Source organism: Gigantopelta aegis, unplaced genomic scaffold, assembly GCF_016097555.1.
Source record: "Gigantopelta aegis isolate Gae_Host unplaced genomic scaffold, Gae_host_genome ctg6460_pilon_pilon, whole genome shotgun sequence".
NCBI lineage: Eukaryota > Metazoa > Mollusca > Gastropoda > Neomphalida > Peltospiridae > Gigantopelta > Gigantopelta aegis.
This window is the reverse complement of record NW_024535049.1, coordinates 1-13161: the sequence shown is the minus strand read 5'-3', so window position 1 is coordinate 13161 and position 13161 is coordinate 1. Positions and strand designations below refer to the sequence as shown.

Genomic DNA, 13161 nt, shown 5'->3' with positions numbered 1-13161 from the left:
GTGTGGATTTGTGTGAATCTTTATCTTATTTTTATATGTAAATTTATATACATGTGCAATATTGAGTTTCACGAATAAAAGATAAAAAAAAAAAAGCATTACCGCCTACCGCGCGGTGGCCACAGGGTTCAATACCCAGTGGGTGAGGACCACATTTTTTTTTTCTCACACCTTGCTGATTGTATATTCGAAATTTGTTTCAGCTTTAAATGTAATTAGTCTTAGTCTATGAAATAGGATCTATTTCGAAAAAGAATTTGTATTCTGAATTAGTTTCGCACTTAGGTATATTCAATCAGTATGTGGATAGTTGCCTTAGGCTTATAAGTAGTATTTTAGAAGACGCAATCATAGTCATTAAGTTGAAGAACACAGTTATTTGTGAATCTTCAGCTGAGATTAATGCATGCCAGCCCATGGCATCCTAAATGGCAACCTATGGTTCAAAAATAAAGAAAAATACAGGTAATTTTAGTTTCAACAAAATTACAAATAAGGATCATAATTATAAAGACTCATGTAAAATATTTTCAGTGATTTAAAAACAAAATTTGTTACGTCCATCAATAATGTGACCACACTGCATGATTTATTGGTGCATTTTCGACAAGGTTCACAACCATACAAACAACACCCAAGCGGGAGTTAGCGGATATAACGCATATATTTATGGACACTTTGCTCATCCAGGCCCGTGGCATGGTGAACATTATTGGGGTGGGGGGGGGGGGGGGGGGGGGGGGGGGGGGGGGCAATTGAACGAGCGCGGAAGGCGCGTGTTAATTTATTTTATTTTGGGAGGGGTGTGTGTGTGTGTGTGTTGTGTGTGTGCGTGTGTGTGGTCCGGGGGCATGATTCAAAGGTTACTTGCCCGTTATTGTAACTCTTGCCGTTAATCTCCATCCGTTAGTCTCGCTACAAGTTTTACACTCAGTCGAGATATAAAGGTTACGAAAGACACCAAAACCAGGCAAAATTATTATTAGTAGTATTATTTATTTATTTATTTTTTATTTTTTGGGGGGGGGGGGGGAGAGGGACTCCTGTCTCCTGCCCGCCCCCCAACCATCGCTAACGGCCCGTCATCAGACCTTACAAAAAATTCGCCTTTGAATAAAGCCATATAGAGTGTATAACAGAAAATGCAATCCCATAGACGACCATAGTAGCATATGGCGCTTTAACTGTTACATGCAATGCATCGGACAACATACATACAACAGATATAAATACTAGAACACCTCACCCTTGAAAATAATCACAGACATGGGAGGGAGAAGCTTCTAGTTTCTGAGATAACAGGAAGCGTCCTTCTCAACCGCTGTCCCGCACAAAAATTGAGAAGCTTATTTTTATGACATTCCACCTATATTTCAAGCATTGCGGTACTTGGTACACTAACACTGGTTCAAATCAAATCATAGGAAGTTTTTGGGCAGATAAAACGACACTTTATTACAAGTCCTGTCACCAATGACATTCGAGGAACTATGAAGTGCTGTATCAGAACTTGGGTGCACCTCGAACTTACACCTGGACGAGATGCCATTTGCTAGACTACTACCTTTAGCGATTAAATTTCCCCCAAAATCAGCTCGTTTAAAAATCACGCAAATTGATCGCTCCCCACTTTTGCACAAGAAAAACCCGGTGTATAAATACCATGCCTCATTACAGTTAAGCAGATTGCTGCCCTGGAGAAAAACCAAATGTAAGTTTTAAAAATAACTCCTTGGTTATCATATTCAAAGTAATTACCCCTCAAACATGAATATAAGTGTCTCATCTCAAACACTCCTGGACACGCTCACAATGAAAATATATTATTAATCTGTGGCACAATTTCGTTCGAATTTTCCTCGTTTCCGAGGTAGCAATATCCGGTGCACGATCCTACACGGTAACAATTTAGTCAAATAATCAACGTGTGGTCAATTGCGATATAAGTAGTATTTTCAAAATTCATATATCAATCCTTGGTAGTATAGTGGTCAGTATCCCCGCCTGTCACGCGGGAGACCGGGGTTCAATTCCCCGCCGGGGAGGATCATTTTTTTTTTTTTAGGTTTTTTCTTTTTTTTCTTTTCTCTTTATGGTTACTTAATCGAAGTTTGTCTCAGCTGTAAATATAATTAGTCTTCATCGATAAAATAAGGTCTACTTCTAACAAGAATTTGTATTTCCACTTAGGTATATTCTGCACATGTGATCAGACGAAACAATCAATATGTAGACACTTGCTATATAAATAGTATTTTAAAACACGTAATTGTAGTCCTCGGTGGTATAGTGGCTAAATATGATCCCAGGTCCTCAGTGTTTTACTCTTCTTTTTTTTTTTTTTGGGGGGGGGGGGGGGGGTAGGGGGGAATAGGGGTGGACAGCACAAAAAATAACATAATTGTTGTGTCGATTTATATCAAGTTAAGGATGGCCATTTTGAACGAATAATTTTTAGAATCCAAGATGGCCATGATATTGATCAAAATTTTAAATGGCCGCCAAAACAGTGAAAGTTTCTGATGAGTTCAGAAATTCCATTTGAAAAGTTAAATTTTCTTTATTTAACGACACCACTAAAGCACATTGATTGATTAATCATGAGATATTGGATGTCAAATATTTGGTGGTTTTGACATATAGTTTTAGAGAGGAATCCACTGCATTTTTCCATTAGTAGCATGGGGTCTTTTATATACACCCTCCCATAGACAGGATAGCACATACCACGGTTTCGGACTCAGTCCTTAGAAGTGGTTTTGTTTAACGACACCACTGGAGCACCTTGATTTATTAACCATCGGCTATTGGATGTCAATAATAATTTTGACAGTTTTAGAAAGGAAACCCACTTTCCCATTAGTAGCAAGGGATCCTACACTTCCTACAGACAGGATACCACAAGCGTTGCTAAATAGGACGGATCGGGGCCGGGCTAAGAAGGTCAGGACTAGTCTAAGTAGGTCGGGACCGGTCTAAATAGGTTGGGGCCGGTCTAAGTAGGATGGGGCCGGGTCACGTGACAAGACCGTGACGTCATCAAGGTCACAGGAAAGTAGGTCATGACCCCATACAGGCCCTATAAATACTAGAACACCTCACCCTTGAAAATAATCACAGACATGGGAGGGAGAAGCTTCTAGTTTCTGAGATAACAGGAAGCGTCCTTCTCAACCGCTGTCCCGCACAAAAATTGAGAAGCTTATTTTTATGACATTCCACCTATATTTCAAGCATTGCGGTACTTGGTACACTAACACTGGTTCAAATCAAATCATAGGAAGTTTTTTTGGGGCAGATAAAACGACACTTTATTACAAGTCCTGTCACCAATGACATTCGAGGAACTATGAAGTGCTGTATTAGAACTTGGGTGCACCTCGAACTTACACCTGGACGAGATGCCATTTGCTAGACTACTACCTTTAGCGATTAAATTTCCCCCAAAATCAGCTCGTTTAAAAATCACGCAAATTGATCGCTCCCCACTTTTGCACAAGAAAAACCCGGTGTATATAATACCATGCCTCATTACAGTTAAGCAGATTGCTGCCCTGGAGAAAAACCAAATGTAAGTTTTAAAAATAACTCCTTGGTTATCATATTCAAAGTAATTACCCCTCAAACATGAATATAAGTGTCTCATCTCAAACACTCCTGGACACGCTCACAATGAAAATATATTATTAATCTGTGGCACAATTTCGTTCGAATTTTCCTCGTTTCCGAGGTAGCAATATCCGGTGCACGATCCTACACGGTAACAATTTAGTCAAATAATCAACGTGTGGTCAACGTGTGGTCAATTGCGATATAAGTAGTATTTTCAAAATTCATATATCAATCCTTGGTAGTATAGTGGTCAGTATCCCCGCCTGTCACGCGGGAGACCGGGGTTCAATTCCCCGCCGGGGAGGATCATTTTTTTTTTTTTAGGTTTTTTTTTTTTTTTTTTCTTTTCTCTTTATGGTTACTTAATCGAAGTTTGTCTCAGCTGTAAATATAATTAGTCTTCATCGATAAAATAAGGTCTACTTCTAACAAGAATTTGTATTTCCACTTAGGTATATTCTGCACATGTGATCAGACGAAACAATCAATATGTAGACACTTGCTATATAAATAGTATTTTAAAACACGTAATTGTAGTCCTCGGTGGTATAGTGGCTAAATATGATCCCAGGTCCTCAGTGTTTTACTCTTCTTTTTTTTTTTTTTTTGGGGGGGGGGGGGGGGGGGGGGGGAATAGGGGTGGACAGCACAAAAAATAACATAATTGTTGTGTCGATTTATATCAAGTTAAGGATGGCCATTTTGAACGAATAATTTTTAGAATCCAAGATGGCCATGATATTGATCAAAATTTTAAATGGCCGCCAAAACAGTGAAAGTTTCTGATGAGTTCAGAAATTCCATTTGAAAAGTTAAATTTTCTTTATTTAACGACACCACTAAAGCACATTGATTGATTAATCATGAGATATTGGATGTCAAATATTTGGTGGTTTTGACATATAGTTTTAGAGAGGAATCCACTGCATTTTTCCATTAGTAGCATGGGGTCTTTTATATACACCCTCCCATAGACAGGATAGCACATACCACGGTTTCGGACTCAGTCCTTAGAAGTGGTTTTGTTTAACGACACCACTGGAGCACCTTGATTTATTAACCATCGGCTATTGGATGTCAATAATAATTTTGACAGTTTTAGAAAGGAAACCCACTTTCCCATTAGTAGCAAGGGATCCTACACTTCCTACAGACAGGATACCACAAGCGTTGCTAAATAGGACGGATCGGGGCCGGGCTAAGAAGGTCAGGACTAGTCTAAGTAGGTCGGGACCGGTCTAAATAGGTTGGGGCCGGTCTAAGTAGGATGGGGCCGGGTCACGTGACAAGACCGTGACGTCATCAAGGTCACAGGAAAGTAGGTCATGACCCCATACAGGCCCTAATACTACTGATGATATTTATTTATTAATACCCGGTATAATTTAGATCAGCTCTGTCCAAGCAAAGCGATTTTTCAATAATTCAAGAGAAGGGGCCGGTGCACGTTTTGAGGCGGAGTACAGAAGGCATATCGACACCCGAATATGCTAATTACTATTATAATTTCGCCTGTCACGGCGACAATGTTTAACGTAGGTAGTTATAGCAATACGTATACACAGAATAAGGATTACAAATAAGAGTTGAACTGCGTATCTATGCTTTCACAAATGGCAAAAGAGTACTTTCAAATTATATTGGGCCTACACACATAGTATGTCTTGTTTGTGAATGAGACGTGTGTGTTGTCTCTTCAAGCGTTACGTCACATATTTTTTATTTCTTATTTTATTATTATTATAAAAAAAAATTTTTTTTTTTTTTTTTTTTTTTTTTTTTTGGGGGGAGGGGTGCGTATGGTCTAGCGTTATAGGGGTGGGTTGGGAGGGTGTCTAATTTTGATAGAAATAGTGTTAGGTAGTATTTGAACGGCCCCTATGTGATGACTGATGGAACAATATCGCTACTGAAGGGGATTTCTTGTGTAAGCTCATGACCCAGTAAAGGAATGAACCTATGTAGCCTATCTTGGGTTTGTTTCTCTTCAAATGTGAACCCGAAAACTATACAAAATTGACCCCCATTCGAATATTATGCAGCACATAATCCTACTACATGGAATAACCATTGTGGTCGCTTTGACTCTCTCGGGTAGAATCAAATCCTTGTCATATGGACTCTACCTACAGACTACCAGTCCATACTACGTCACTTCCATTCATTGCTGATGACGTGACGACGTGCTACGGTGCCATAATCAAATGAGTTGTATTTCTGACGTCTGCAATTTTAATTAATGACATTCAAACAGTTTTGTTTCTTTTACTCTTACTATACTTTTAGTATGTTATTTAGGAACATGAACAACATATATGAAATTTAAACTTGATTTTATTGCAGTTTGTTTAACCCCAAATCGAAGAATGACAGAACAATATAAGCAGTATTTTAGAATATTTACACTTGGTCCTCATTTACAACGCATTACCGCCTACCGCGCGGTGGCCACAGGGTTCAATACCCAGTGGGTGAGGACCAATTTTTTTTTTCTCACACCTTGCTGATTGTATATTCGAAATTTGTTTCAGCTTTAAATGTAATTAGTCTTAGTCTATGAAATAGGATCTATTTCGAAAAAGAATTTGTATTCTGAATTAGTTTCGCACTTAGGTATATTCAATCAGTATGTGGATAGTTGCCTTAGGCTTATAAGTAGTATTTTAGAAGACGCAATCATAGTCATTAAGTTGAAGAACACAGTTATTTGTGAATCTTCAGCTGAGATTAATGCATGCCAGCCCATGGCATCCTAAATGGCAACCTATGGTTCAAAAATAAAGAAAAATACAGGTAATTTTAGTTTCAACAAAATTACAAATAAGGATCATAATTATAAAGACTCATGTAAAATATTTTCAGTGATTTAAAAACAAAATTTGTTACGTCCATCAATAATGTGACCACACTGCATGATTTATTGGTGCATTTTCGACAAGGTTCACAACCATACAAACAACACCCAAGCGGGAGTTAGCGGATATAACGCATATATTTATGGACACTTTGCTCATCCAGGCCCGTGGCATGGTGAACATTATTGGGGTGGGGGGGGGGGGGGGATGGGGGGCAATTGAACGAGCGCGGAAGGCGCGTGTTAATTTATTTTATTTTGGGAGGGGTGTGTGTGTGTGTGTGTTTGTGTGTGCGTGTGTGTGGTCCGGGGGCATGATTCAAAGGTTACTTGCCCGTTATTGTAACTCTTGCCGTTAATCTCCATCCGTTAGTCTCGCTACAAGTTTTACACTCAGTCGAGATATAAAGGTTACGAAAGACACCAAAACCAGGCAAAATTATTATTAGTAGTATTATTTATTTATTTATTTTTTATTTTTTGGGGGGGGGGGGGGGGGGGAGGGACTCCTGTCTCCTGCCCGCCCCCCAACCATCGCTAACGGCCCGTCATCAGACCTTACAAAAAATTCGCCTTTGAATAAAGCCATATAGAGTGTATAACAGAAAATGCAATCCCATAGACGACCATAGTAGCATATGGCGCTTTAACTGTTACATGCAATGCATCGGACAACATACATACAACAGATATAAATACTAGAACACCTCACCCTTGAAAATAATCACAGACATGGGAGGGAGAAGCTTCTAGTTTCTGAGATAACAGGAAGCGTCCTTCTCAACCGCTGTCCCGCACACAAAAATTGAGAAGCTTATTTTTATGACATTCCACCTATATTTCAAGCATTGCGGTACTTGGTACACTAACACTGGTTCAAATCAAATCATAGGAAGTTTTTGGGCAGATAAAACGACACTTTATTACAAGTCCTGTCACCAATGACATTCGAGGAACTATGAAGTGCTGTATTAGAACTTGGGTGCACCTCGAACTTACACCTGGACGAGATGCCATTTGCTAGACTACTACCTTTAGCGATTAAATTTCCCCCAAAATCAGCTCGTTTAAAAATCACGCAAATTGATCGCTCCCCACTTTTGCACAAGAAAAACCCGGTGTATAAATACCATGCCTCATTACAGTTAAGCAGATTGCTGCCCTGGAGAAAAACCAAATGTAAGTTTTAAAAATAACTCCTTGGTTATCATATTCAAAGTAATTACCCCTCAAACATGAATATAAGTGTCTCATCTCAAACACTCCTGGACACGCTCACAATGAAAATATATTATTAATCTGTGGCACAATTTCGTTCGAATTTTCCTCGTTTCCGAGGTAGCAATATCCGGTGCACGATCCTACACGGTAACAATTTAGTCAAATAATCAACGTGTGGTCAATTGCGATATAAGTAGTATTTTCAAAATTCATATATATCAATCCTTGGTATGCGAGGTTGGTAGTCGATGGATTTTCGTTCAATGGACATGATTTTAACTGTAGCATGTTGTTTTCTGACACAGTGGTGGTGTCTTTTATGCATTTACCATCATATGTAATGATGATGACATTGTCAAGAAACTAAATGAATACAAGATTGCGGTAATATCTGACATTAAAAGGCGGAAACATGCTGGACTTCCCATTTTTGATGGAACACGTTATGTAAGGGTGAAATTTCCGGAAAATGTCAAATCGATGCCATATTCTGTGAAGTTTGATACTGCAGAAGGACCCATGTTTTTTCGGGTAATACACAGTGGTCAAACAAAAGTATGCTGGAACTGTTTATCTGATTCACATGTCATGAAGTTTTGTCCAGATATTGTGTGCAATTTTTGTAAACAAACTGGCCATATAAAACAGTTTTGTGAAAAGTTAAAGTGTGGTGAGTGTAACAAGAGACATTCTCAGTGTAGTTGTAAGGACGGTAGAAGTAGTGAGAATGTGATTCTGATGTGGAATATACAAGTAATGGAGAGGAACACAGTTCTGATGAAGAAAATATGGACGATGAGGTAATTGAAAAAGTAATTTCGATCCCTAAAGGAGCCCCGTCAGTGAAGCATGCCAAGCCAGCTAAAGACAATGAGGAGGTTATTTTAACAAAGACAGAAGAAGGAAAGACATCGGACAATACTAGTGTGAAGCGAGTCACTGATTCACCTGTTAAAAACAGAAGCTCAAATGTTGGGAATGAAAGAACCGAGACAATGGGTGACCGCTTACCACGCACGGACAGAGATCAATCGGAGAACACTGAACACCATGACTCTCAAAACAGAAAATACAGAAGGAGGAGAATGGTCGATCGACCTAATGAAGCGTTTATTAGGAGGTTAGCCGAGGAAAGAAAAAGAAAAGGAATTGACACTGATCCAAATGGAAAAAAATTAAAACCTGTTTAGAACTTTAATTGATGGTGTTTATAAAACAGACGTTTGAGAAGTGAATGAAATTACTATTTTTTAATTTATTTTTTGAATGTTTATAAGAAATGATGATAATATATATATTAATGGATAAAATCAGTATGAATGAGCGCGAGAGGTCAGAGTAATTCAGTGAATGGTTCTTGTGTGTGTGTATTTATTGCTTTAATATATATTTTATTTATTGAATGTGAATTGTTGAATTTGTAAATAAAAAGATAAAAAAAAAAAAAAAAAAATCCCCGCCTGTCACGCGGGAGACCGGGGTTCAATTCCCCGCCGGGGAGGATCATTTTTTTTTTTTTTAGGTTTTTTCTTTTTTTTCTTTTCTCTTTATGGTTACTTAATCGAAGTTTGTCTCAGCTGTAAATATAATTAGTCTTCATCGATAAAATAAGGTCTACTTCTAACAAGAATTTGTATTTCCACTTAGGTATATTCTGCACATGTGATCAGACGAAACAATCAATATGTAGACACTTGCTATATAAATAGTATTTTAAAACACGTAATTGTAGTCCTCGGTGGTATAGTGGCTAAATATGATCCCAGGTCCTCAGTGTTTTACTCTTCTTTTTTTTTTTTTTTTTTGGGGGGGGGGGGGGGGGGTAGGGGGGAATAGGGGTGGACAGCACAAAAAATAACATAATTGTTGTGTCGATTTATATCAAGTTAAGGATGGCCATTTTGAACGAATAATTTTTAGAATCCAAGATGGCCATGATATTGATCAAAATTTTAAATGGCCGCCAAAACAGTGAAAGTTTCTGATGAGTTCAGAAATTCCATTTGAAAAGTTAAATTTTCTTTATTTAACGACACCACTAAAGCACATTGATTGATTAATCATGAGATATTGGATGTCAAATATTTGGTGGTTTTGACATATAGTTTTAGAGAGGAATCCACTGCATTTTTCCATTAGTAGCATGGGGTCTTTTATATACACCCTCCCATAGACAGGATAGCACATACCACGGTTTCGGACTCAGTCCTTAGAAGTGGTTTTGTTTAACGACACCACTGGAGCACCTTGATTTATTAACCATCGGCTATTGGATGTCAATAATAATTTTGACAGTTTTAGAAAGGAAACCCACTTTCCCATTAGTAGCAAGGGATCCTACACTTCCTACAGACAGGATACCACAAGCGTTGCTAAATAGGACGGATCGGGGCCGGGCTAAGAAGGTCAGGACTAGTCTAAGTAGGTCGGGACCGGTCTAAATAGGTTGGGGCCGGTCTAAGTAGGATGGGGCCGGGTCACGTGACAAGACCGTGACGTCATCAAGGTCACAGGAAAGTAGGTCATGACCCCATACAGGCCCTAATACTACTGATGATATTTATTTATTAATACCCGGTATAATTTAGATCAGCTCTGTCCAAGCAAAGCGATTTTTCAATAATTCAAGAGAAGGGGCCGGTGCACGTTTTGAGGCGGAGTACAGAAGGCATATCGACACCCGAATATGCTAATTACTATTATAATTTCGCCTGTCACGGCGACAATGTTTAACGTAGGTAGTTATAGCAATACGTATACACAGAATAAGGATTACAAATAAGAGTTGAACTGCGTATCTATGCTTTCACAAATGGCAAAAGAGTACTTTCAAATTATATTGGGCCTACACACATAGTATGTCTTGTTTGTGAATGAGACGTGTGTGTTGTCTCTTCAAGCGTTACGTCACATATTTTTTATTTCTTATTTTATTATTATTATAATTTTTTTTATTTTTTTTTTTTTTTTTTTTTTTTGGGGGGGGGGGGTGCGTATGGTCTAGCGTTATAGGGGTGGGTTGGGAGGGTGTCTAATTTTGATAGAAATAGTGTTAGGTAGTATTTGAACGGCCCCTATGTGATGACTGATGGAACAATATCGCTACTGAAGGGGATTTCTTGTGTAAGCTCATGACCCAGTAAAGGAATGAACCTATGTAGCCTATCTTGGGTTTGTTTCTCTTCAAATGTGAACCCGAAAACTATACAAAATTGACCCCCATTCGAATATTATGCAGCACATAATCCTACTACATGGAATAACCATTGTGGTCGCTTTGACTCTCTCGGGTAGAATCAAATCCTTGTCATATGGACTCTACCTACAGACTACCAGTCCATACTACGTCACTTCCATTCATTGCTGATGACGTGACGTTGCTACGGTGCCATAATCAAATGAGTTGTATTTCTGACGTCTGCAATTTTAATTAATGACATTCAAACAGTTTTGTTTCTTTTACTCTTACTATACTTTTAGTATGTTATTTAGGAACATGAACAACATATATGAAATTTAAACTTGATTTTATTGCAGTTTGTTTAACCCCAAATCGAAGAATGACAGAACAATATAAGCAGTATTTTAGAATATTTACACTTGGTCCTCATTTACAACGCATTACCGCCTACCGCGCGGTGGCCACAGGGTTCAATACCCAGTGGGTGAGGACCAATTTTTTTTTTCTCACACCTTGCTGATTGTATATTCGAAATTTGTTTCAGCTTTAAATGTAATTAGTCTTAGTCTATGAAATAGGATCTATTTCGAAAAAGAATTTGTATTCTGAATTAGTTTCGCACTTAGGTATATTCAATCAGTATGTGGATAGTTGCCTTAGGCTTATAAGTAGTATTTTAGAAGACGCAATCATAGTCATTAAGTTGAAGAACACAGTTATTTGTGAATCTTCAGCTGAGATTAATGCATGCCAGCCCATGGCATCCTAAATGGCAACCTATGGTTCAAAAATAAAGAAAAATACAGGTAATTTTAGTTTCAACAAAATTACAAATAAGGATCATAATTATAAAGACTCATGTAAAATATTTTCAGTGATTTAAAAACAAAATTTGTTACGTCCATCAATAATGTGACCACACTGCATGATTTATTGGTGCATTTTCGACAAGGTTCACAACCATACAAACAACACCCAAGCGGGAGTTAGCGGATATAACGCATATATTTATGGACACTTTGCTCATCCAGGCCCGTGGCATGGTGAACATTATTGGGGTGGGGGGGGGGGGGGGGGGGGGGGGGGGGGATGGGGGGCAATTGAACGAGCGCGGAAGGCGCGTGTTAATTTATTTTATTTTGGGAGGGGTGTGTGTGTGTGTGTTTGTGTGTGCGTGTGTGTGGTCCGGGGGCATGATTCAAAGGTTACTTGCCCGTTATTGTAACTCTTGCCGTTAATCTCCATCCGTTAGTCTCGCTACAAGTTTTACACTCAGTCGAGATATAAAGGTTACGAAAGACACCAAAACCAGGCAAAATTATTATTAGTAGTATTATTTTTATTTATTTATTTTTTTTTTTTTGGGGGGAGGGGGGGGGGGGAGAGGGACTCCTGTCTCCTGCCCGCCCCCCAACCATCGCTAACGGCCCGTCATCAGACCTTACAAAAAATTCGCCTTTGAATAAAGCCATATAGAGTGTATAACAGAAAATGCAATCCCATAGACGACCATAGTAGCATATGGCGCTTTAACTGTTACATGCAATGCATCGGACAACATACATACAACAGATATAAATACTAGAACACCTCACCCTTGAAAATAATCACAGACATGGGAGGGAGAAGCTTCTAGTTTCTGAGATAACAGGAAGCGTCCTTCTCAACCGCTGTCCCGCACAAAAATTGAGAAGCTTATTTTTATGACATTCCACCTATATTTCAAGCATTGCGGTACTTGGTACACTAACACTGGTTCAAATCAAATCATAGGAAGTTTTTGGGCAGATAAAACGACACTTTATTACAAGTCCTGTCACCAATGACATTCGAGGAACTATGAAGTGCTGTATTAGAACTTGGGTGCACCTCGAACTTACACCTGGACGAGATGCCATTTGCTAGACTACTACCTTTAGCGATTAAATTTCCCCCAAAATCAGCTCGTTTAAAAATCACGCAAATTGATCGCTCCCCACTTTTGCACAAGAAAAACCCGGTGTATAAATACCATGCCTCATTACAGTTAAGCAGATTGCTGCCCTGGAGAAAAACCAAATGTAAGTTTTAAAAATAACTCCTTGGTTATCATATTCAAAGTAATTACCCCTCAAACATGAATATAAGTGTCTCATCTCAAACACTCCTGGACACGCTCACAATGAAAATATATTATTAATCTGTGGCACAATTTCGTTCGAATTTTCCTCGTTTCCGAGGTAGCAATATCCGGTGCACGATCCTACACGGTAACAATTTAGTCAAATAATCAACGTGTGGTCAATTGCGATAT

At 38.7% G+C, this 13161-nt stretch overlaps 2 non-coding genes across 2 annotated transcripts; both read left to right on the top strand.

Annotated features, from left to right (window-relative positions):
* The first annotated feature begins 1973 nt into the window (after window positions 1-1973).
* On the top strand, window positions 1974-2045 carry Trnad-guc. Its single transcript has one exon. It is a non-coding gene; the product is annotated as a tRNA-Asp (tRNA).
* Window positions 2046-3844: 1799 nt separating this feature from the next.
* Window positions 3845-3916, top strand: Trnad-guc. The gene has a single exon. It is a non-coding gene; the product is annotated as a tRNA-Asp (tRNA).
* Window positions 3917-13161: the final 9245 nt, after the last annotated feature.